This window comes from Lissotriton helveticus, chromosome 3_2 (assembly GCF_964261635.1).
Source record: "Lissotriton helveticus chromosome 3_2, aLisHel1.1, whole genome shotgun sequence".
Classification (NCBI taxonomy): domain Eukaryota; kingdom Metazoa; phylum Chordata; class Amphibia; order Caudata; family Salamandridae; genus Lissotriton; species Lissotriton helveticus.
Window position 1 is genome coordinate 332,697,519 of NC_136062.1, and position 23,828 is coordinate 332,721,346.

The following is a 23,828-nucleotide window of genomic DNA, read 5'->3' on the forward strand; positions in this document are numbered from 1 at the left end:
TCCCAAATGTGCTGAGAATGTGGTCAATAATTGTATGGTGTGTCTGATGTATAATCCTGGCAAGGGAACTCCAACTCCAGCTGGTCACTTTGCGCCTCCGACGTATCCGTTCGAGGTTCTGCAATTGGATTTTATCCACATGGAAAGGTGTAACAACCTGAAATACGTCCTTGTAGTTGTTTGTGCCTTTTCTAGATGGGTAGAGGCATACCCCCTAAAAGATAATACGGCCTTGTCCACAGCTAGAGTCCTGCTCAAAGAATATTTCCCTAGATTTGGATTGCCAAGGATAGTATGGAGCGATAATGGAAGTGAGTTCTTGGGGAAGATTATGAAAAAAGTATGTGAGGGTTTGGGAATACGATAGAGGTTTCATGCCGCAAATCATCCCCAATCAGCTGGACTAGTGGAATGTTACAATGGCACTTTGAACTTAAATTTAGCCAAAATTCAGGCGAGTTCTGGTCTTCAATGGCCAGATGCTTTGCCGTTGGCACTTTTGTCACCTAGAACTACAGTACATTCCCGGATTGGCCTAAGTCCATATGAATTCGTTTTTGGCCGTCCGGCGAATGTCTGGGGAGTGCCGACGCCAGTGAAGTTTAGTGACATCGAATATCCTGTGTTGGTGGACTATTTGTATGATTTGACGGCTAAATTGCGTGTCTTGCATCAACAGGTTCATGATAACTTGCCACCAGCATCTGTGGATTCAGGTCACACCATCAATCCCGGTGACTGGGTCCTCTTGAAGAATTTTCAGCGGACCAAAAACGAGCAGCCCCGCTGGACCGGCCCCCAACAAGTGCTTCTGTCAACGAGAACTTCAGTGAAGGTCTTCGGGAAGCGAAATTGGATCCATGGCGTACATTGTAAGAGGGCGCCTTTACCTCTGCCGTACGACCAGTGGGTCCGTGATGGTATTGGTGACTCAGAGACAGAACGAGTGCCGAAGTTCATGCCGTTTAGCGATGCACATCTAGTACGGACAAATTCTGAACGAGAGGACGACGACATTCTGCAGGCAGCTGTACCTCCACATTTGAGATTGGACACCACTGCGCCTGAACTCTTATTTACAGATCACACAGTGCCTTTTAAAAGCCGTTATAATTTCCGACCGAGAAACGATAAACAAATTAAAGTATAATTTTTTCTTTTGCTTTTGCAGAACTGCACTCTCTCATCCAAGAAACTGTTTTGGCCTATTTTTCTTTTTCGAGCTGCCATCCGAGCTCAGCTGTAGGGTCGCGGTATAAAGACTTGGGATTGCAGGCCGTGTAGACACAAGGTCGACGGTTCTGGTTGGTCTCAGGGCGTTCCCTGGACTGACAGACGCATTCCTTAGCAGAAGAAAACCAACTGCCGCGAACAGCACGGTTAGAGGATGGAGTTTCCTGGGACAGAGAGAGCTGCTGTGAAAATGAATTTTAAAATGAAACTGTGTAAATTAATGTATAGCAAATGTTTCTTGATTACATGTGTTCTGATGTTTTTAAGCATGACGTTAGCATTGGTGGGTGGGATTGTTTTCGCTACCCAATTGACTTCTGCACCCACCTCCCAACCTATGTCTTTTTCTACTACTACTTCTTTGCACTCCTTTCATGTCTTACCTGAACACGAACAGATTAGAAGGTCAGAATTTGTAAACAACTCATTCATACAGTTACTGCATCAACATCAGTTGGTGGTGAACATCACTAATTGCTGGGTGTGTGGTCTTATGCCGCATACTACGGATAGAGGTGTTCCCTATTTGATTTTACCGTTTAGTCAGAATGGTTCTTTGTGGGCTTTTCAGACTGAGGGGCATATTATCAAGGGGGTTTATCTCCTCTTTTTTGGCTTTAAAAGCCAAGAAAGCGGAGATAAAATTATCTCCCTATTACCTAGCTGTCGCTAACACCAGTTAGCGACAGCTAGTAGAAGATAGCGACCATCTTGGGCCCCACTTTGCATGTCAGTGATATTTATCACTAATGACATGCAAAGTGGGCGTGCCAAGATGTTAGCGACTGGAAACAGTCGCTAACATCGCTATCTCCTATTACCAACTTTTGGAGATATTCGCGCTAAGCGCGAATATCTCCAAAAACTAACACCTGCCCTGAGCAGTTCTTAGCCATGTTATCCAATGGGAGGTGGATAACATGGTTAAGAGCATTAGCTCGGTAATGCATGAATATCGCTGACTTTTCAGCGATATTCATGCATTGCGGCCGTTTTTTATCGCATTTGCGATAAACCTTGATAATAGCAAGGTTTATCTGCGATAATTTCTGACGATGCTTAGCGTTAAAAAATTCGTTGCTAAGCATCGTTAGCGATAAATATCGCTTAACGTTGGTAATATGCCCCTATGTTCCTTTATGCCCTTGAGGTTTATTCTCCGCATTCTGTAAGAGCAAACACGAGTAATCAAGCTTTGGTGAAAGGAGTTCTGAATATGAGTAGAGAGATTGACACTTATAGAACTATTCCCAGAGATGAGCTAATGGCATATGTTGGTTGGAATGCAACTGGATACAGTATTAGTCTGAGTGAAAAGCAGAAACGAAAGAGGTCACCTCCGATTTGGGTCATACCCCACCGAGGTCAATTGTGTCTGCAAGGTAATGGCAGAAATACGAAAGCTCAGCTGGGGAAGAGTGTTTGTACTCAGACGTACGTTTTTACGTCTCAATCTTCCCCGCCGTTTTTGGCAGCTAAAGGCACGTATTTTGTTTGTTACAACAGAGTACATACATGGTTGCCCCCTGATTTTTCGGGAACGTGTTATGTTGGATACTTGTTGCTTCCTACGTATACTGCTGCTGCAGATTACCACAAGACGAGAATTGTTAGAGGTGTTTTCGATCGGGAAGATACCGCTGGACAGGAAGTGGAAGACTTCTTTAAGGGTTTTTTACCGTTTCGGGGACCTATGGCTAACAGTAGAGGCTTACGGCAATTGACGAGAGTGGTTGAATCCACCATAAACGAAACTGCCGGTGCCCTTAGTAATCTGACAGCTGAGCTTCAAGCGGATCGCCTTATGACGTTACAGATTCGTATGGTTCTAGACGTCATACTCGCAGATCGAGGTGGAGTATGTAAAGTGATCCAATCGAGTTGCTGCGTTTTTATCCCAGTTAATGCTCCGACAGTTTACGAGGCCATTTCTAAGTTACATAAGATCTCCGAGTCTATACATGTGGACAAAGGAGATTGGTCGTTAACTGGATGGTTTTGGGGACTGATATCCACTTGGGGATGGAAGATTTTGATGGTCATTGGTGTGGCTTTAGCAATTCTTTTCTCGTGTTGTCTTTGTATACAGTGCGGTCCTGCCATATGTGGCCTTTGTGCTACTATGTGTGTCAGGGGATCGCCTGCCTCGAGAGATATACAGAGGAACAAGGTAATGCTTCAACAGCACCTTGGTGATCTGATGAGAATTGACATCGACTCCGATATAGACTGAGTGATTGCCTATGTAAGGGCAAAAGGAGGGTCTGTTTCAAATGTCATGGTTCCGTTACGATTTGGGTAACGAGGAACCGTAACCGATGAGTTCGGCAAGTACGAGTGATTTCGCTACGTTACGCACAAGGATTCGCAGTATATTTGAAGATTTCGTTCTGAATTTTGGTTTCCATTTTGTGCAAGGAAGCCATTTTGTGGTTGCCCTCACATAGACAGATGACTACGGCCGAACGAGTCTTTAGTACACGTACACTTTAGCTGACTCCTGAATGACCTGAGTGTACTGACCCTGTTGCCTGAAGCCGACCTTGTTAGGCCAGTTCCTTTCCCAGTAGCTGATCAAGATTGAGGATCAAAGCACAGGACATCGTAAAAGTTTTACTACACACAAATATGTCTTATCCTTCTCCCACCTGTTTCTGTTTCTTCCTTTATGGCTTATTTATGATATGGGTTGTGGTCCTTTTTATTATGGGTTCGTTCGACCTGTCTAAAGAAGAATGTTGGGTTTGACCGATGATTGATCATGGGCTGGGCAATTGAAAAGTGGGTTTTACCGTCATGCGATACCTTTGGTGTGAATACATGTGATTGGACAGTTTGTAAATGTTAGGTATTTGTCTGGAATGTGATTTTTGGCATAAAAAGGGATGACTTGCTTTGTACAATTGAGCAGTCTCCTGAGAACTCATACCGTGATGACTTCTAGGACTTCTGGTACTGGCTGCAGTCAATAAATTCGATCTTTGACGTCACCACGAAGAGTCCTGTGTCTCTGTACTCTAGGACAGGTGAACCCGAAGACTTTGGGCGTGCCCCTGGCGCCGCTGGGTCTTAAATAACCTGGTTCTTCACCACCTAGCCGAAAAACAACCCTGCCCCCTAAGTCCTTAGACATATTACGATCCCTGCCCCGCCCTGAACCCTAAAATGGTCCCAAGCCCTGAAAACTACCCCAAACCACCCCAGCCCTGAATACTATCCCGTACCCACCCCCGAAAACTACTCCAAACTCCCCCATGCCTGAAAACTTTCTCGACCCGCCCCAGCCCAGAACACTACTCCTGACCCATCCCCAGCCCAGAAAATTACCCTTGACTCACACTCGGACCACAAAACAACCCTAACCCCCAGCCACATTTAATGTAGCCCTGACCCCCAGCTCCACTTACCTCACCACGATCTCTTCCTGCTTCCGTGTGTCTGCAAGCCCTACCACGCTTATGGCTTAACCACGCACGTGGTCAAGGCATGTGTGCGGTAAGGTTTGCGTAGTTCAGCCTTAATTGTAAAGGCTGTTCATTGTTCAGCCTTCATTGTAAAGGCTGTTTCCCCCATGCAAAGTAGGAAAAGAAAGGAAACATGAAAACATCTCTCCTTTTAGATACTGCTTTCCTGGGGCGTTAATTTTTGTCGCTAAACCCTTTCCACTGATGTTAGTAGATAGGGTTTAGCATCAAAAAGCATGGGTGTTTGCATGGGAACGCCTATGTATCACCCATGTAATGCCCCCTTCTCTCATAGTAATGCAACACAATGTTTTGCGCTGCTTTGTGTTACTTTTCTATATAAACCAACGCTAATACTAATTAGCATTGCTTTGTTAATCCCCAAATAGGTTTAGCGCCGGGTTACCATTACACAAGTAAAGCTAACACAACGCTAAACTTTTGACTGCTTTCAATAGAATTCAGTGCTTTGCCCATGAGATACTCCTGAAATTTCGACCTGAAAAAAAACAGTCCCTGGCCATGCAGTGCTCAATGGGGAGTACAAAGAGCTTTGAAATAAATGATTTGCCTTTTTGGGAGCCAATGCAATTTTTCAACTACTTTGATATTGAACAGTTTAGAGATGTTTAGAATAAAACCGGCTGCAGCATTCTGTAGTGTCTAGTTAAGGAACCTTTTGCGTAAGGCAGTGCAGTGCAAACTCTGTGCCCGAGAGGCATTCCATGGGCATTGGAGTGGGTTTTCCCATGCAACACCCATGAATTATGACGCTGCCCCAGATTTGGAAAGTGATATAAACCTGGGGAAGTGTCACATCCGTACGCATCCCAAGATGACGCATAACAAGGAGAAATATGTCAATTTCTCCTCACAGCACACATAGAAAGAGGAAAAAAAGGCCTTGTAGGATTGTTTTTGTGCAGGAAGATGCCCTTTCCGGCACAAAAACAATCCTGCCTGCAACAGAGGCACCCTTGGACCATGGTCCAAGATGATCTACGTTGGCACTATGCCGTCAAAAAGGCACCAGTGCAGGCAGAAAGGACAAGAATGTACCGTATTGCTTAAATATGGTGCATTCCTGCCGTTTCACTTTGGCGTACAGCAGCGCAGCAAGGGGGCTTGCTCTGCTGCTCCAAACCCAATTGCCATAATTGAGGCATTTAAAGCATTTCATTAATCCAACCTGGAGGAAATCAGAGCAACAGTGATAGTATGCCGTGCTGTATGCGGGATGTAGGGGAACATTTTCTTCAGGGAGCAAATAAGGTTAAAACAAGAGAACACAGTGTGATTAACCTGAGCATCAAAGGTCAGATGGTCAATAAATATAACCCCCTGGCTTTTAGCTGACTTTGCTGGGACTAGAGGGGAACCTAGTGCATGAGGCCACTAGTTGTTGGACCACATAAAAGGGCGGCACCCGAAGATAAGAACCTCTGTTTAGTCCGGAACCAGTTTTAAAAAGTTGTTCAATTGCTGATGGCCCACATGCAGTTTTGTAACATTTTGTGATCACTGTTACAACAATCTGAGTGTCAACTGCATAAGATAATTAACACAGGTTGCCCGCCCTTTCCTCTCAGATGCGCGGTGAATTCATTAGAGCAGACCAGAGAAGTCCGTCAAGTATTTGAGTCAAGAGCTCATAGAGAGGAGCACGGTTTAGGAGTGGCATGGACCTGACTGGGAGGTGGTGGCTGGGTCAGCTTGGCACTCCCTGCAGCAAATGGACTACCTACCGATTGGTAACATCAGAGGACGAGAATTGTCAGGAAGGGCTTGTCTTTTAGTTACTGGTTTGAAGGTTGGTATGGCCAACTCGACGTGACATCTTTTGAGGACCGTAAAGTGGGTGCAAACCTAAATGGTAAAAGCAAGTACTGAAACATACTGGCAGCTGGTAACAAAAACAGAAAATACGTGTTTTTCCCCACTTAAAGACGCTCCATGTGCCTTGCTGAGATCAACAGTTGTAACCCACAAATGTCAGTCTTATATTCTGCTGGGTGTTTTACTTACACTAGTGAAGAAACCAAAGTGCAGCACAGAAATATCCACACAATCCTTTGTTTTATTTATACGTGTTTTTATGCAGTTACCCAGCAGGAGTGGATGTAGTGTAGCTGTAGTCAAGTGTGTTATATGTGCGGAAGTGACGTGCAGAATGTCTCAAGTGCTGACCTCTTTGCAAATTCAAACCTGGGGTAATTTCATCCTAAATACTTGATTCTGGGCTAATCACTTTTTCTGGCGTATTAAAGTGCAAATATATGAAGCTCCCGCCCCACCATGCCACTAATATACCTGCATATTTTGTTTTAACATCTCACGAAGCAGGACAATAAATCCTCAACAGTGTCAGACTCAAGGAGAAAACTAGATGGTCAGTTGCTCAATATTAAGCAGCAGATCTTGTTTTCCAAAACTGAACATTATTTTTAAATATATAAAAGGGTGCGCAAGACAACAGCTCAGGAAATCCCATTGAGTCAAGCAGAGGCAATACATTCAATGTGGTGATTCTTTTTAAGACAAGCTATGTCCAGTCCAGTCCAGTCCAGTCCTGGTGAGAGTGGACAGTTTATGCAGGCTGTGCATGTGTGGGAAGAGACTGATGCTTGTGTATTGTGGGCTGCAAACACAACACTAAAGAGTGAATTGGCGAGACCCTGCTTGCAAACAGTCTAGAGTCCTGTGACAGTTCTCATGATGTCGTTTAGCGTTGTAATACCTTATTCTGGTGGGCATATTTAGCAAACTTTCACATAGCGCAGCAAGCCACCTTGCTGCGCTAAGGTAAAGGGCAGGAATGCGCTGTATTTTTAACATTATATCACGTATTCCTTTCCGTGCACTGGCACACAAACTGCTGCCTAGTCCAGTATTGTGTTCAAACCACAGTATGGGCTCTGAAGAAATTAGGCTTAACGTCAATGAAACTGGGCTTGGGAGGTCTCTCGGAAAAATGCGTGAGTTGCTTGGGGGTTAGTAGCTCACGACGATTTTCACTGACCAGAAGTAGCTCTCACTACACAAAAGATTGGAGACCCCGGAGATAATACATTAAATCCAAAAGGATTACCAAAAGGAGGACCTTGGTGCTGGGGAACCATGGGCCTCATTTATGAGGCCGTGCGTCACTTTTACGCCGCCGGTGCGTCACTTTTTGTGACGCACCAGCAGCGTAAATAATGTGCCTTGTAGCACCATATTTACAAAGTGACGCATCTAGGTAGATGCGTCACTTTGTAAACCCCTGCGCCACATTATACCTGCGCCAGGTATAATGTATGCAAGGGGGGCGTATTGATGCAAGGAAGGGTCGTAGAAGTGACGCAGTGAAATCTATGAGATTTCACTGCGTCACTTTTAGGACGCCGTTGCGTCAAAATCTTGCGCCTGCCTCACAGCAGGCGTAAGACTGACGCAGGCCCTTTCACATGGGGCTTGCCCCATGTGAAAGGGAGCATTGCTGGAGTTGCGTCACTTTTGTGACACACTCCAGCAATGCGTCACTTTTGCGCTTACAGATACGTCAGAAATACTGACGTATCTGTAACTCCTTGCGACATGATGCGTCATACATTAAATATGATGCATCATTGGTGTCGCAAGGAGTGCGCAGTGAAAAGTGACGCATCGCTGTTTTCACGCAGCGATGCGTCACTTTTCATAAATGAGGCCCCAGGTTCGAGTCTTGGCAGGGACACTCAACATTCTGTGATTCTTTCTGGGCAAATCACTTAATCTCTCTGTGCCTATCAAAATAAATGTGTCCCTCTGTAACGTATCTGGTGCTCATGTAAAGCGCTCAGATACCTTCGGCTCTAGTTCACGCTATATAAAACTAAAAAAAAAAGATTGAATGATGTGAACGTCATATTGACATTACATACCAAAGTGATTTAACACTGCTGTACTTCTTGTGGTTGCAGTTTATGGCAAGGCAGCAGACGGATTTATTAACAATTAGATGTCTTCTGAAAGGGAGTCAGGATCAGGAAGGTCTTCTCTGGGTGAGGTGGGTGTAGGACGCCGGAGTTACACCTGTAGATATATTTCGTAGCAATAGGTAGGTATTCAGAGGCTAGTCTGCCTGTGCATTGGTATACAATGACTCTATTATAGCGGGTATTTCAGATATTGCAGCTTTAGTTAGTTAGTTTACAGCAATTACTATTTGGTTATCAGGGCCGGACTGGCTGTAGAGCATCAGAGCTTCCCCGGGAGGCTGGAAGGGTGGGGGCCGGTTTTGGAGCAGTGGTTTCTGTTTTGTTACTGATGACCGGCGCTGTAATATCGGCCCCAGTAATAAAAGCAGCAGTGCTGAGGGCCGATTTAGATAAGCAGCAGTGCTTTACACTTGCACCCTCACCCAGTGCCTTAGCCCCCCCCCCCGCCTCTCCCCAGGCGAAAGGGGGAGGGGGAGCAGGTCTGATAAAATAGCCAGGGCTGCTTTGTGTTCTCAGTGTGGCCCTGTTGGTTAGCTCTCTGCAGACTATATCACGCATCAGTGCTTTAAATGGAAAAAAATAAGTGCAGGTACTCATTAAAATGAGCTAGAGTTGTAGTGAGTGGACGGGGCTGGGCGGAGCTAGGGGCGGGGCTAAGGGCAAGACATAATGATAATTAACAACTTCCATAATAGCTGCAGCACACACCAAAACACATGATAAATGTGTTTATATAAACAAAGCAGGTTAACTCATTATACAAAATGAAAGAAAAATGCGATATGTTAACTTTTCCTTTTTTTGCAATAGTTGCACCTTCTTGATGCCATACTGTTAATTGATGTTGTTTGGCACAATACTATATATTTTTGAGCACGTGAGTAGGAAGAAACTGAAAATAACCCCACTTCAAACCAAAGCTCTTATGACAACTAGCAAATGAAGCCAATCATCATGACCCTCCCCAGAAGATATCTCTTGTCTCTTCCATCGATCTATCCAGTCATCCTTTCATCCAACCATTTACCTGCTGATGTCCACCATTTACCCTTTACATTCTGTCGTCTATTCGGTTTTTCATCCATCATTCAGTTTTTCACCATTCTGTCTGTCCACCCTTCATATCCAAACCTATCCATCCATCCTTAAACCTATCCATTCATCCTTTCACTCATCCATCTCTTCATCCACCCTTTCACTCATCCATCAATCCTTTTTTTCATCTATCCATCAACCCTTTCACTCCTTTATACCATCCACTCAATACCTCCTTTCACTCATCCATCATCCACCCTTTCATCCATCCTCCCTCACTTCCATCCATCCATCCATCCATCCATCCATCCAATCTTTCACTTACACATCCATCATCTGCCCTTTTATCCAATAATCCATCCTCTTTCACCCATACATCCATTCACTCATCATCCATTCACTCATCCATCCATCAATACATCCACCCTAGCTCACTCATCCACCCACTCACTCACCCACCAACATTCCCTACTACGTTATTCATGAACCTTTGTCACCATAGACATGTACACACAACGTGCCACCCATTTTCTTTAAAATACCTCCTGAGCATGCCTTGATTCTCTCTCTCTCGCGTTTTTCTTAAAAAAATAGTCATACAAATGCAGGCACACTGGGTAATTGAGGCATTTTTTTTTAGGAATGTGGGTTTCTCAGTGCAGAATGCTGTTAGATTAGCGCTCTAAGAGCCTCTTCCATCGCATTGTCTGGGCATTAACCCTCTGATCCAGAGAAAGTACAGGAAGTGTGAGAATCCGCCGCCCTTGCCACTGCTAAAATGTTTATGTTTAAAGTACTTTTCTCTACCTGAAGTGATGCGCTTTGAAAATCACACGCGCACACTAGCAGGTAAAATGAATCGCCACCCTGCTTTGTCTAGCACAGCGTGACCGTGAGCACCTCACATTATTCAAGTGAGCCCTGCCGATTAGCTCAGCAGGGGCTTAGATGGGGGCTACAGAAGTGGCGCCTTGGCTGACAGAAACGTCCCCACCTTCTCATTCGCACTCTCAGCCAGTGACCTCCCTTTTCATGAGTACCGGTACTCTCCTCTGGCAGAAGAGAAGTGCCGGTACTCAGAGTGACAAATCTAAGAAGTGCTGGTACTCTGTACCGGTCAGTACCGCCCCATTTAAAGCACTGTCACGCATCCAATGAATGCTCCTTACAGTTAATGTTAATTGCTAACAGACTCCTGCACATTATTTATAGACAACAGAGAGGATTCACGACTGCTGTTTCCTGTAGCAGGGACGGCACTGGAAATTATGATCACGGCACCAGGATTTACGAGGGATATGATAAGGCGTTGTCATGGAAGGCGGCCCCCAACCCGACAGAAAATTGCTACATATGCCGTCTTAGCCATGTTTACTGACCCAGTTCAGGTCAGGGTAAATACAAGCCATGGAAGGCGAGGGGACCGCATTATTCTACACTTCACTTTGTTGTTAATGCGTGTAACTGTTTTGTTTTGCTTTATGTTTTTATTGTACAGCACTGCATAGCACTATAAACTTTTTAAAGCATTTTTAGGCACCGCTGACACTTTAACTTACAGCACGAGCTATTCTTGGGGGCGAGAACTCTTTTATTTGAATGTACCTCCCTCTCACAGTGCAGCATTGCTGCTAGTCATGCAGCCACGCGGGGGAGGAGGATAGTCATTTAAATCCATATGTTTTTATAATGAAAAAAAGGAATGAGAGAAGCAGTATAATTTGTACCTGTATACTATACAAAATGTTGTCTCATTAAAATGGCAAATTACAAAGTAGAATTCAGGTCCACACTAAATAACATCCTGCGGCCCGTGATTAAAATGCTAAAGTAATTTATAATATTATTCCCAAGTAACTTTTTCATGTCTCATTAACTGACATGGCTGTGTTGTACTGGGCAGTTGTGGATAAAAGGATTTGTCGTTTTATATCCTAGACCAATATCCCCTTTTTTTAGTGTTTCCCAGTTTTTATATTCTGATCTCACTTGCTTAATATTACTAAAAGGTCTTGATATTTTTTTCGACAGTTTTTGAAAATTATGTTCTACTTACTTGTAAACGACGAAGTACAAAGGGTAGGCTCCGCTAATAGTTTTTAGGTCGAGCCTTGACAGTGCGCTGTCAAAAGACCTGAAGTAAACAGTATTTGTAGGTGTAATCCCGCCTGCCACTTGGCATTGGCTCAATCCTCCATTGCTCGGTCATTATTGGCCCGCGCTCCCGAGACGTCACTTCTGTTTATTGCAGTCTGCACCGACCAAGTACAGTTTTGTTTCGCTGCAGGGCCGTATGTTTTCACTTTTTCTTTTGAGGCCCTCCTTTTCTATATATTTTCGGACCTAGGCGATTCACAGTGACACTATAGTTCTGGATTTCTTTGCATACTCTATACACTTTACTATTTTTTAGCTATGATGGCGCTTTTTAATGGACAGCTCTCTTAAGGCTGTTTGGATGATCGGCAAATTCTCTTGAGTACTTGCATCGTGTTACTTTACCTATGGGGTATATCTATTTTCGGACACCTCGCCCACACTTGTTTTCAACTAATTATTCTTTTTAATTAACATGGAAATTCGTTTTTTAGTTATGGGCACCTTTTTTCAAAACACGGAATGTGGTCTACACGGATCTTTTACATATTTTGTTTCTTTACCATCAGGATTGATATAACGTAGGATATTCAAATAAGCATGCTTCAGTGACATGTTTTATCACACTCTGCTGCAGCCTTGAAACATTCCATCAGGATGAAACATGTGTTGGCTGTTATTAATATCTAGCACCAATTGACTAATCTCAATTAAACTTTCTAAAAAGGTGCTACTTTTTGATGTTCGTGCATGTGGCCACACGCACACGCCTCCAGATGCCCCCGGGGAGCCCACCCCAGGACAACAATTACTTTATACAGAGAGGGTTCCCTGCATCTCCCAGCTCCTTGAGCCACCAGAGGCCCTGGGGAACCCACCCTGGGACCAACATTTTACAAAATGAGGCAGAATGCCATGCATTGCCTCTCCCCAAGACTCAAAAGGCCCCGGGGACTCCACTCAGGGGCCAATATTATTTAAAATGGGGAGGAGCCACCAGCCCCTCCTCCTGATCCAGCAGTGGCAGTGGAGAACCCATCTGGGGCATATTACTTCAAAGGAAGGGGGGCCACATGCTGGGAGCAGACTTTTGATCTGTTTCCTTGCCTACACTGAAGCAGGCAGGGAAAGAGATCAAAATATTGCTACTACTTGAAGAGAGCAGCAGTAGCAGTTACTCTCTCTGGGCTGGACAATTCCGACTCCTGCTTCATGCGGGGAGCTGGCTTGGGCCTGGAGAGACTTGGGGATCTCTCCGCACTCCCCAGCACTCCTCCATTTATGTAAATAAGTGGTCTTGGGAGATGGGGTCTCCAGTGCCATGGGGAGAGGTGCGGTGACTCTCTGCCACAGAGTAATGCCACTATAGGTGTGGCAGGGTATACTCAGACATGAGTCCCTTGCTCACTGCTCCATCAGGATTCAAGCAAGCCGGGCCGACGAGGCTGAAATGCCAGAAACCGGTCCCCGGTAGCTTGTCTCCTTTCTGGTGAAGAATTGGCTTGGTAGTTTGGTCTGCCCTGTTCCCATGATGCACTGGGCCAGGGTCAGACTAATTTGCATATAGCCAGGTTCTGAACTGGGATGGGGCAGTGAGCTAAATAACGGTGATGGATCAAGCCCTGATCTTTGGACTGGGTAAGAGTGGTCTGCTTAATTCAGACACTCTGTTCATCACCACCCCCTTTTCTGAACAGAGTAATGCAAGGCAGCGATTTGCATTGCCTTGCGTTACTCTAGATTTATCAAGCTCTGCAGAGCAATGCAAGGTGTACTTGCGTAGTTTGATAAATCTTATTTAGGGTTTGCGTCGCTCTTCCGTCCTCTTGCAAGGGCGATGCAAAAACTTGATAAATATGTCTCTAAAGGTCTAGGTGCACCAATCACTGTTGTCCCTAACTGTGTCATGCTAGCACATCAAAGAATTCTTTATATTCAGAAGAAGAGCTGAACTGAAACTAGGGATTTGATCTGATATGTTTCTTAGCAGAATATTAGGAATCCTGCTCCTCGTGATGTGGGATGTGGTTTAGTGATCACTCTGGAGCCCTCTTCCTTACTCAGTAGAACACAATGTGACTGTAAATGTGAAATGTAAATAATCTCTTTTAGAATGTCAGAATTGTTCAGGGTTTTGCAAATTTTTTCAAATCTCAATTAGAACAGGACGAGAAAAGGGGATCCCCTTCTAATTCCAATTTGCAGTGGCATGTAACAGTGGTTTGCAACTATCGTTGCTGTAGCTATTGACAACTCTAAGTGGGTGGTATCTGATTCACAAATTGGAAGCTGTCCCCACGGGTCAGATTGCTGTTTGACAATCATGACAAGTTAGGTCTGGTGGTTGGACATTGGTCTAAAGGAAGACCACCTGCTCCCTAAATATTTTCCTACAAAGGAAACCATTTTTTAAATGAACATCTATTCCTTTCAGGAATATAGGATTCTTATCTGGCTAATTATTATACATTAGTGAGGTAATTTTCAACCCCTGTCATGGACATTTGTGATGGAGCCTAGTAGTACATAGGTTGCATTTCATATTACATGCCCTACAAACCATTTGGTGTGCAATATGAACGTGTGTTTGTGAACGGAGATCACAAATGTGACCCTGTGTTTCAAATATAAATTGAAGGATAGGTGTTCTCCATTCACCCTTCAATGTTAACATCCACACCAAACCTGAAAATTACATGTAAAATTACATGTAAAGTTACAGGTAGGGACAAGCGAATTACGGAGATGCCTTTCCCCAGTGTGCCGAAGTGACAACAAACAGACAATGAAAGTGAGGCTCGAGTTGTTTATGATGTCTCTCAGAACCCAATAGGTGAAAAAAATCCTCATAATTCTCTTTTTACCCAGCTGTAATTGTATGTTGTTTATGGCCTCCACATTCTTCTTGCCCTGCTTTCAACTACTAAAACGGAACAGATTAGTAATGGTGGATACATACATATCATGGCCTCTTCTCCCTGTCCCTAATTTAATAAATAAATGCATAACCTACTGACACCCACCCCCGCAATCTATGTGCCCTCCCTTCCCTTCGCTTTCTTCCAGATTCTCGGCTCTGTAATTGCCAGTTATATTATGGCTGAGCCCAGCCCACAGTAACCTGGCATTCATCTATTGGTTAACAAGTTATGTTGCCTACAGCTGTGATGCCATAGCAGTAAATTATTGGATGTAGACTCTAGTCATTCACACTAATGGCTGTCTATGAGGGCCTTGCTTAACAATTCCCTATTCATGGAAATAGTTATTAAGTCATAAGGTAGGCTTTGCACAAAGAATGACAGTCAGATGACATATAATTATTTACACGTAGGCTTAGCATATGCAGGATTGATGCAACGTATGAGTCTAGTATGCACACCTAAATTTGAACTGGCAATGTATTCACTACCGAAGGGTGAGAATTATCCACTTTGTAGAGAAAGTTCAACAATGGGGGCCATGTATACTAAAAAATAGCATTGCTACATTAAAGAAACTGTAACATCAAAAACAATGTAATTCCATATTTTGTGAATGCTTTTAAAAAGTTGTACAAACCGGAAAGAAAAACATAGATACATGTTAAAGATTTGTCATTGTGTGCATTTATTATTATTATTAGATAATTCTTGATAGAGCGCATGGCTACCCGTAGGCGTCCCAGCACTAGGCGTGACTACAAGATGGTTCCACTCTCACTGTGATTTCTGGTTTTTAGTTGCTTTCTGAATGTCAAATGGTGGGTCATTGATCTGAGCTCGATTGGGAGTGCGTTCCAAATGATCACTGCATTGTATACAAACATTAGCCCTCCTGAACGGATTCTGCTGATTTTGGGGACCTTAATTAGGAAAAGGTTGGCCGATCTCAGGATGGCCGATGAAAGGACATTAGTGAGTGGTTGATTTTAGGACCTGTGCCCCAAAATGTCTTGTGGGTGATGCAGAGCGCTTTGATTCTTATGCGTTCTGAAATCGGTAGCCAGTGTATTGCTTTCAGTGCTGGTTTAGCTGGGCGCTTTCTGGGGGTGTTGTGTAGCAATCTGGCTGCGCAATTCTGTACCACCTGAAGTTTTATTATAGTAGTCTTCGGGGTACCCAGATATAGTGAATGCAGTAATCCTGCCGAGGCAGTATTAATGCTTGGACCATTGTTTTGCTAACCTTTTCCGGGAGCAGGGGTAGTATTTTCCTTAGTTGTCACAGTATTCCATAGCAGGTCGCTTCTACTTGGACCGCTTGGTGATCTAGATTTAGTGACCTGTCTGGCCATATTCCTAGGCTTTTGATTCTGTCTTTGGGCTTTGGGGCTGGACCCAGGTAGCTTGGCCAATTTAGTTTTGGGGTGGCTCGTGTGATATTGCTAAGAATCATTAATTCAGTCTTCTCCCCGTTAAGTTTCAGAAATGATTGGTCCATCCAGGTGGCAACCTTACCCAGACAGGATTCCAGGTCAACTATACTCTTCTTTGGCTGGTTTAGGGAAAACAACTAGCTGAGTGTCATCTGTGTAGGTCACTATCTGGACCCCATATGGAATGTCTATATCCACCCGGGGTCTTAGGTACACCTTGAATAGGGTGGGGCACAGCGATGACCCCTGTGGTACCCTGCAGGTTAGGGGGATTTTAATTGAGGTATGTTCTCCTTCGAATATCTGGAATGTTCTGTCTGTCAGGAATGATGCCAACCATGCTAGTGCTTTGCCTATGACTCCCACCTCCTTGAGTCTGCCCAGAAGAATGCCATGGTTTACCGTGTCAAATACGGGGCTTCAATCAAGTAAGATGATTGCTGCTGTACCTCTGAGATCTAGCACTTTCCGTGATTCCTCCATGACCTTAGGTAATGCTGTCTCTGTGACATGGTTTGTTCGAAATCCTGTCTGGGAGATGTGGAGGATCTCGTGGGACTCCAGAAAGTGGGTAAGGGTCTTGTTTACGTGTTTTTCTACAGCTTTGCTTGTTAGGGGGAGTAGGGAGACTGTCCAGTAGTTGTTCCATACTTCCGGGTTGAGATTCGGCTTTTTTATGAGTGCTTTGACCATTGCATGTTTCCAGGTTGATGGTACTATCGCGTTATTAATGGATGAGTTGATTACTTCCATTAAAGCTGGTAGGATCACCTCTTTGACTTTGTGCAGCGCATATGCGGGTGCTGGGTCGCATGGTAATCCTGATTTCACTGATATAAAAAGTTTGGAGAGGGTGTTTAAATCTAGGGTTTGATTTATGCATTGATGTAATGTAATGTAATGTAATGTAAAGGAGTCTTGTATAGTGTGTGATGTCATCCTTTGGGTATCCTGGTGGCGCTGTGACCTACCTATTATCTATCTATTAAATATACCATCATCATCCTCACTGGAGAATGAATTGTTAAAGCATATCTTCACGTCTTAGGTATAACTGACTAGACATATATTTCTTAGCAAGTGGGGGGGACAAAATCAATTTACTTGCAGTCTGTCCTTCACAATGTGGGAGTGCTGTCATAGGGCACAGAAAGAGTGAGTCCACGACATTGGGTTGCTGCTTGGATAGAGCATCCTTACAACTGACTGCTTTGAAGCTGCTGTAATTGATAAAGAATTGTATTTTTAGGACTGACAGTGATACAGTTGTCAGCCAGCTTCTCGTAGTCAATACAAAGAATGCACATATAAATAATAAATAAACTGTCCTTGGATCAGCCATTGTTCTGTTTTTGCCTTGCCATTCACAATTTAGATCAATTCACAAGCAGTATACATAGAGTGGAGGACGTAGATACCTTCATTCAATCATCTGTATGAAGTGTCAGTCACAATTTTTGTCGAAGCCAGTAAAAAGTAAGTTGCTGTGTATTGTATCGATGATTGTGAATGTCAGCATTACACCTGTATAGTGTGGAAAGCCGCCTTCCTGCCACCACCTTGTCACACTGTACACCAGCCCTCTGGAAGGATGTTTTGTGCAGCATTGGAGGTAGACGGGTTATACCAGGCTAGTCATCAGACACAGATAGTAAACTTGGTTTTTCATACACCAGGCACACTTTTACCTGGAAATTTCGACTGCTTGGCTAAGAAGAACCATTTGGACAAAATGGCACTTCATGAAATAATATGTTGTATCACTAAGGCTAAAATGCGGTGCTGAGTCAGATCTCACCAGTGCAATGAAATGGTCGTGCACAACCCATTAATCTGGCCTCTGTGATAGCAAATACTAAAACAGGCATTCACTAATGTGTACAACTATTTGTGCCATAAGATTGAGAAATAGATGAATACATGTGTTTTTCCCACGGTTTGCATATACTAGCACTTCAGAGCCAGAGCTTTTGACTTTGCTAATGCTTCTTTTTAAAAGTTTCGAGTTTTAGGATCCTGTCCAATCACATAGGTAGGACTACCTCTTTTAATAAAGGAAAGGTGAATGATTTTGATAAGAGGAGGCAATAGATGCGAATAAGCACGTGCCACGGCACTCTGAACTATAGTACTCTACTGACTAAATTTCACACTTAACTTATAAAAGTGTTTGTAGCGTGCTTGCTGATTACACCAAAGGATGCGTCTTAATGAATAAAATGGCAACAAATTGGAGTGGACAAATTGGAGTCGTTCTGCAGATTGCATGAAGAACATTCGATTGTGTTTTAAATTACTGTAAGAGATAAACTACAGGATTGCAATTTTTCCTGGGCTAAGAAATCATTTCCTCTGAGAAAGCCAGTGTCCTATTGATTTATACTTTGGTGTTTGTTCCTCTCAGATTTTCCACTTATTTTTTAATTGACAAATGTGATGGCATCTATTGTTCCTTTGACTAGTGATTCATGGTGTCATTAGTACCTTAAGGACAAATAATGGAATGGTATAATGTATAAATTGTTGTTTTTTTCCCCAATCAATAAAATAGATTTACTGTGTATCATGCCAAAATGTGAGTTTCATGGAAGCATACGTCATAGAATTCAAGGTGCTAAAGCCGTAACTGGAGAAAACGACCATAGGATGCCTTAAGGGATTTAGGGGCAGATTTACTAACATTGATGTAATGCAGCAAGACAATTCATGCACTGCATCAGATGGAGAGGGCAGTAATGCACTGAGGGGCATAATATCAAGGGGGTTTATCTCCGCTTTTTTGGCTTTAAAAGCCAAGAAAGCAGAGATAAAATTATCTCCCTATTACCTAGCTGTCGCTAACACCAGTTAGCGACAGCTAGTAGGAGATAGCGACCATCTTGACGCAAGCCTCTACTCCAAACCCCAACGCCTAGCACCCACTGAACCAAAAAACAATGCCACATGGTCAACCTTCGGCACATACTCGGAAGAAGAAATTGGCAAACTGCTCAGCACCCTGAAACCATCCAATCACCTCACGGATCCCCTCCCTGCCTCTGCAGTAAAAGACTTTACCCCTTTGCTTCTCCCTCTCTGGACTAAAATTATCAACAGCTCTCTCAAAATTGGACAGGTCACACCTCTACTAAAGAAACCTACAGCCGACCCCTCTGATCTTAACAACTATCGTCCCATCACCAATATTCCTACTCTCGCCAAACTATTGGAAAAATGCGCACAACTACAATTGACTAAACACATTGAGCAATTCCATCTCCTCAACGCCCACCAGTCAGGCTTCCGAGCAGGACACAGCACAGAGACTGCTATGACTCACATAATCGACGACGCACTTCAAATGCTAGACCAAAACGACACCTGCCTCCTCATCCTTCTAGATCTCTCTTCAGCATTCGACACCGTTAAACATGAGAATCTACTAGAACTACTAAATACAAGAATGGGCTTATCTGGAACTGTTCTCAAGTGGTTCACTTCCTTTCTTCACAACAGGACGCAGAAATTCAAGAGCAACAACCTGTTGTCCTCGCCAATACCTGTAACGCTAGGCATCCCCCAAGGATCCTCCCTATCCCCAACTTTGTTCAACCTAGTCATGGAACCTCTCACCTCCTTGCTACAAGCATCCAACGTAAACTTTCACATGTACGCCGATGACACTCAGCTATATCTCAAGTTACAATCCCCCAAAGACATCTTACGTCTGAACTCAACGATCAGGAGCACCCAATCTTGGCTGGCTGATAACCACCTCAAACTAAACGCTATGAAGACTGAGTTCCTTCTGATCGCACCTCCCACAAAAATATCTACCACACAAACATGGCTTAAGCACCTAACAGCACTCAATGTCCAACCGACCATAGTGGATTCAGCAAAATCTTTAGGCATAACACTTGACACCAACCTCAACATGCAGCAACATATCAGCAAGGCAACAAAGGGAGCGAACTTCCAGATCAATACTCTGAGGAAACTTAAACCCTACCTCCCAGCCAAAGACTTCCAAACAGCAGTACAATCGCTAGTCATCCCACGTATTGAATACGGCAGCATCGCCCTCTGCGGACTCCCCCTAACTACTACCGCACCACTAAGAGCTTCGCTGAATGCTGCAGCGAGACTCATCACTGGGTCAAAAAAGCACTCCCACATTACCCCTGACTTGAAATCCCTGAACTGGCTGCCTTTTGAAGCCAGAATACAGCTGAAAATAGCCTGCATGACACACAAGGCGGTACACCTAAACTCACCCGGCTACCTCGCTCAGAAACTGACAATCTCTGGGGGAACTAGAAACACGAGAGGCACAAACAATCTTCTGCTGAAACCTCGAAGATTCCGGAAGGAAAAAACTTACAAGCGCTCCTTCTCAGGATTGGCGCCTAGGATTTGGAATTCACTCCCTCCCGAAACCAGGCTTATCTCTTCCACTACACTCTTCAAAAAGGAAGTAAAAGCGATCCTCATGGCTAAATACACTTGATCTATCATCTCGAACTCTGTCAACACCTTGCACCGATCTGTTTTGCTTGCTTGACTCATTTACTTATTTGTATGAGTTGTTTTATTACTCACGTGATGGCTTCCAGCCACCTATTTGTACTATGTGATCTATTGATTTATTGTTTGACCATGTTCCCTCATGTACCCCTCTATGTAAAGCGCTCTGATATCTGTGAAGATCTTGTTCGCGCTATATAAAACTTTGAAAATAAAATAAATAAATAAATCTTGGGCCCCACTTTGCATGTCAGTGATATTTATCACTAATGACATGCAAAGTGGGCGTGACAGGATGTTAGCGACTGGAAACAGTCGCTAACATCGCTATCTCCTATTACCAACTTATGGAGATATTCGCGCTAAGCGCGAATATCTCCAAAAGCTAACACCTGCCCTGAGCAGTTCTTAGCCATGTTATCCAATGGGAGGTGGATAACATGGCTAAGAGCATTAGCTCGGTAATGCATGAATATCGCGGACTTTTCAGCAATATTCATGCATTGCGGCCGATTTTTATCGCATTTGCGATAAACCTTGATAATACCAAGGTTTATTTGCGATAAAAATCGCCGCAGCTCAGCGGTAAATTTTTGTCTCTAACCAAGCAATAGCGATAATTATTGCTATTGCTTGGTAATATGCCCCTGTATTTCCAAAGATATGGCACATTGCTGCTGCAGCTCTGTGCTGGTGCACTAGAAGCTGCCAAGAGTCAACACAGGCACCCTTGTGCCATGGTGCAAGGGTCCCTGAGCTACAGGAAGGAATTTTTGGTGCAGGAAGGGACACCTTCTGCCACAAAAACTAGTCTCTGAGGATTTTCCCTCTTTCTATGTGTTCTGTAGAATACAGCACCTTAAGTAAGAGGAACAAATGAGGAGAAATAAACACATTTCTCCTCATTACTTCTCCCCTTGGAAGGTGTGAGCTCCTAGTTCTGCTAGATAGGTCAGAAGTATATCATGGTTTACAGTGTCAAAGGCTGCCGAGAGATCCAAAAGGATCAGAGCAGCCTTCCGACCTGTATCCAGTAAACTCCTGAGTTCCTCTACTGCCATGATAAAAGCTGTCTTGGTTCCATGCTCCTCCTTGAACCCATACTGTGATTGATCTAGTGCATATGCAGAGGCTAGAAATTCTGTCAGCTGTTTGTTCAGTAGTTTTTCCAGTATTTTTGCTGGGAAAGGTGTTCTTGATATCGGTCTGTAACTCGCAGGATCATGCGGATCCAGATTGGGCTTTTTCAGTAAAGGAAGGACTGATGCAGTTTTCCAGGCATCTGGGAAACAGCTCGACTGTAATATCTTCGTGAAAACCAGATTTAATTGTTTACTGAGTAGGTCTGGGAACAGATGCATCACCTTGTGTGGACAAGGGTCAGTTAGGCCTCCGGACTTAGTTGTCAATATTGCCTGTCTGATCTGTTCCACTCATGGGGGCAGAAAGCGGAACCCTAGATTGGAATTTCCAGTGTGCCTGCTGTTCTTCGGATGTACATGTGATTGGGAGGTGTCCGATTTGTCAATTATCTTAACAGATTCGTACACTGATTTAACTTTATCCACGAAAAATTGTCCCAGTGTATTGCATAGTCCAATGCTGCCTTCTATTATATTCTATACTAGCAGCCCGTCCCGACGTTGTCCGGGAGCAATTAGGCTTCAGTGCCCCCGCCCGGCCCGACGTCGTCCGTGGGTCCCCCGGAGCCTTCCTCCATATATTGCAGTATTATACCTCTATGTTTACTTTGTACGCTTTTGTAACCTGCACACGTCACTTTTTCCTCCTGTAATGCAGTATTATACCTCTGTTTACTTTGTACGCTTTTGTAACCTGCACACGTCACTTTTTTCTCCTGTAATGCACCGTTTGGCTCACTTCTGTAATGCACCGTTTGCTTCCTCTTGTATTTTGTTGGCTCACGATTGTCATTTTTGCTTCATTTAATGTAACGTTTGCTTTTGTATTTTGGCGCCGCTCACCGCTCCTAAATAAATAAATAAATAACCTACCTCATCCGCCGCTCACCGCTCCTCCCCGCCTGTCTGCCGCTCTTCGCCGCCTGTCCACCGCTCATCACCGCCTGTCCGCCGCTCCTCCCGCCTGTCCATCGCTCCTCACCACCTGTCCGCCGCTCCTCACCGCTCCTTCCCACGCTCATGTCCACCGGTCCGCTTCATGCTCCTGTACGCCGCTCCTCCCTGCGCTCCTAACGTCAGCACGCACGCCAAGGCCGGCGCTTCTTCCAAGGGACTACTTTTTTTTTGGGGTACATTTTTGAAATTACGTATATTTATTAAGTTTATATAGCCTATGTCCATCTGCACACCCTGACGATTACAACCATGTATCGGGTGTGTGGATTGGCACTGTGGTTCCCGAGTTTACCCGCCTCAAAGGTTCAAAGTTCTTCCTTTATAATAGTAGTAAAGATAGCGAGGGCAGGCTGTGCGATTCAAGGGGATTGAGGTCCTGGGGTAGGTTACCTGTTAGCGGCCTCATCCCTGAGGAAAGGAACCCACATTTACGTAAATATCTCAGCCTGGTCCTGAAATTTGTAAATGACACGCTTGTGCGTAGCAGTTTGGATTATTGCCACCGTCTTTTCTTTCTGGGATGAGCATGTGGGTGACCTCCACTGGCAAAGGATACATATCTTTGCTGTAACCAGGGTAGTGTAGAGGAGGCGGCACCACCAGTGAGAGAGATCTGGAGAATGCCCTACGTCATGGAGGAGGATGACAACGGGGTGAAAGGGAGTCGCAATTGCATGGACGCACCCAGGACTGTTCCAATATGTGACCAGAAGGGTTGAATCGTAGAGCACTCACAGATGATGTAAGCTATGTCTCAGCGGGTGTTTGCAAACTGCTAGCAGTTCGAGTGGGGAAGGAGTCCTGCTCTGTGCAGTTTTGTTGGTGACCAATGCCAATCGTCGAGCACTGGCCTCTCGTGTGCCCTTGTCCAGAGTTTACAGGATGTCCGACCAATTTTGGTCCTCACATGAGGTCTGTAAGTGGATTTCCCATTTGGGGTGAAGATTACATAACAGAGGTTGTGAGAAAGGTGCTTTGAGAGTGCGCCATACAGTCCTGACATCACACCCCAATGGCGTCCCCACACATTCATAAAGGTGACTAGACATGAGGACTGTAAGGACTAGGGGCGAGAACCC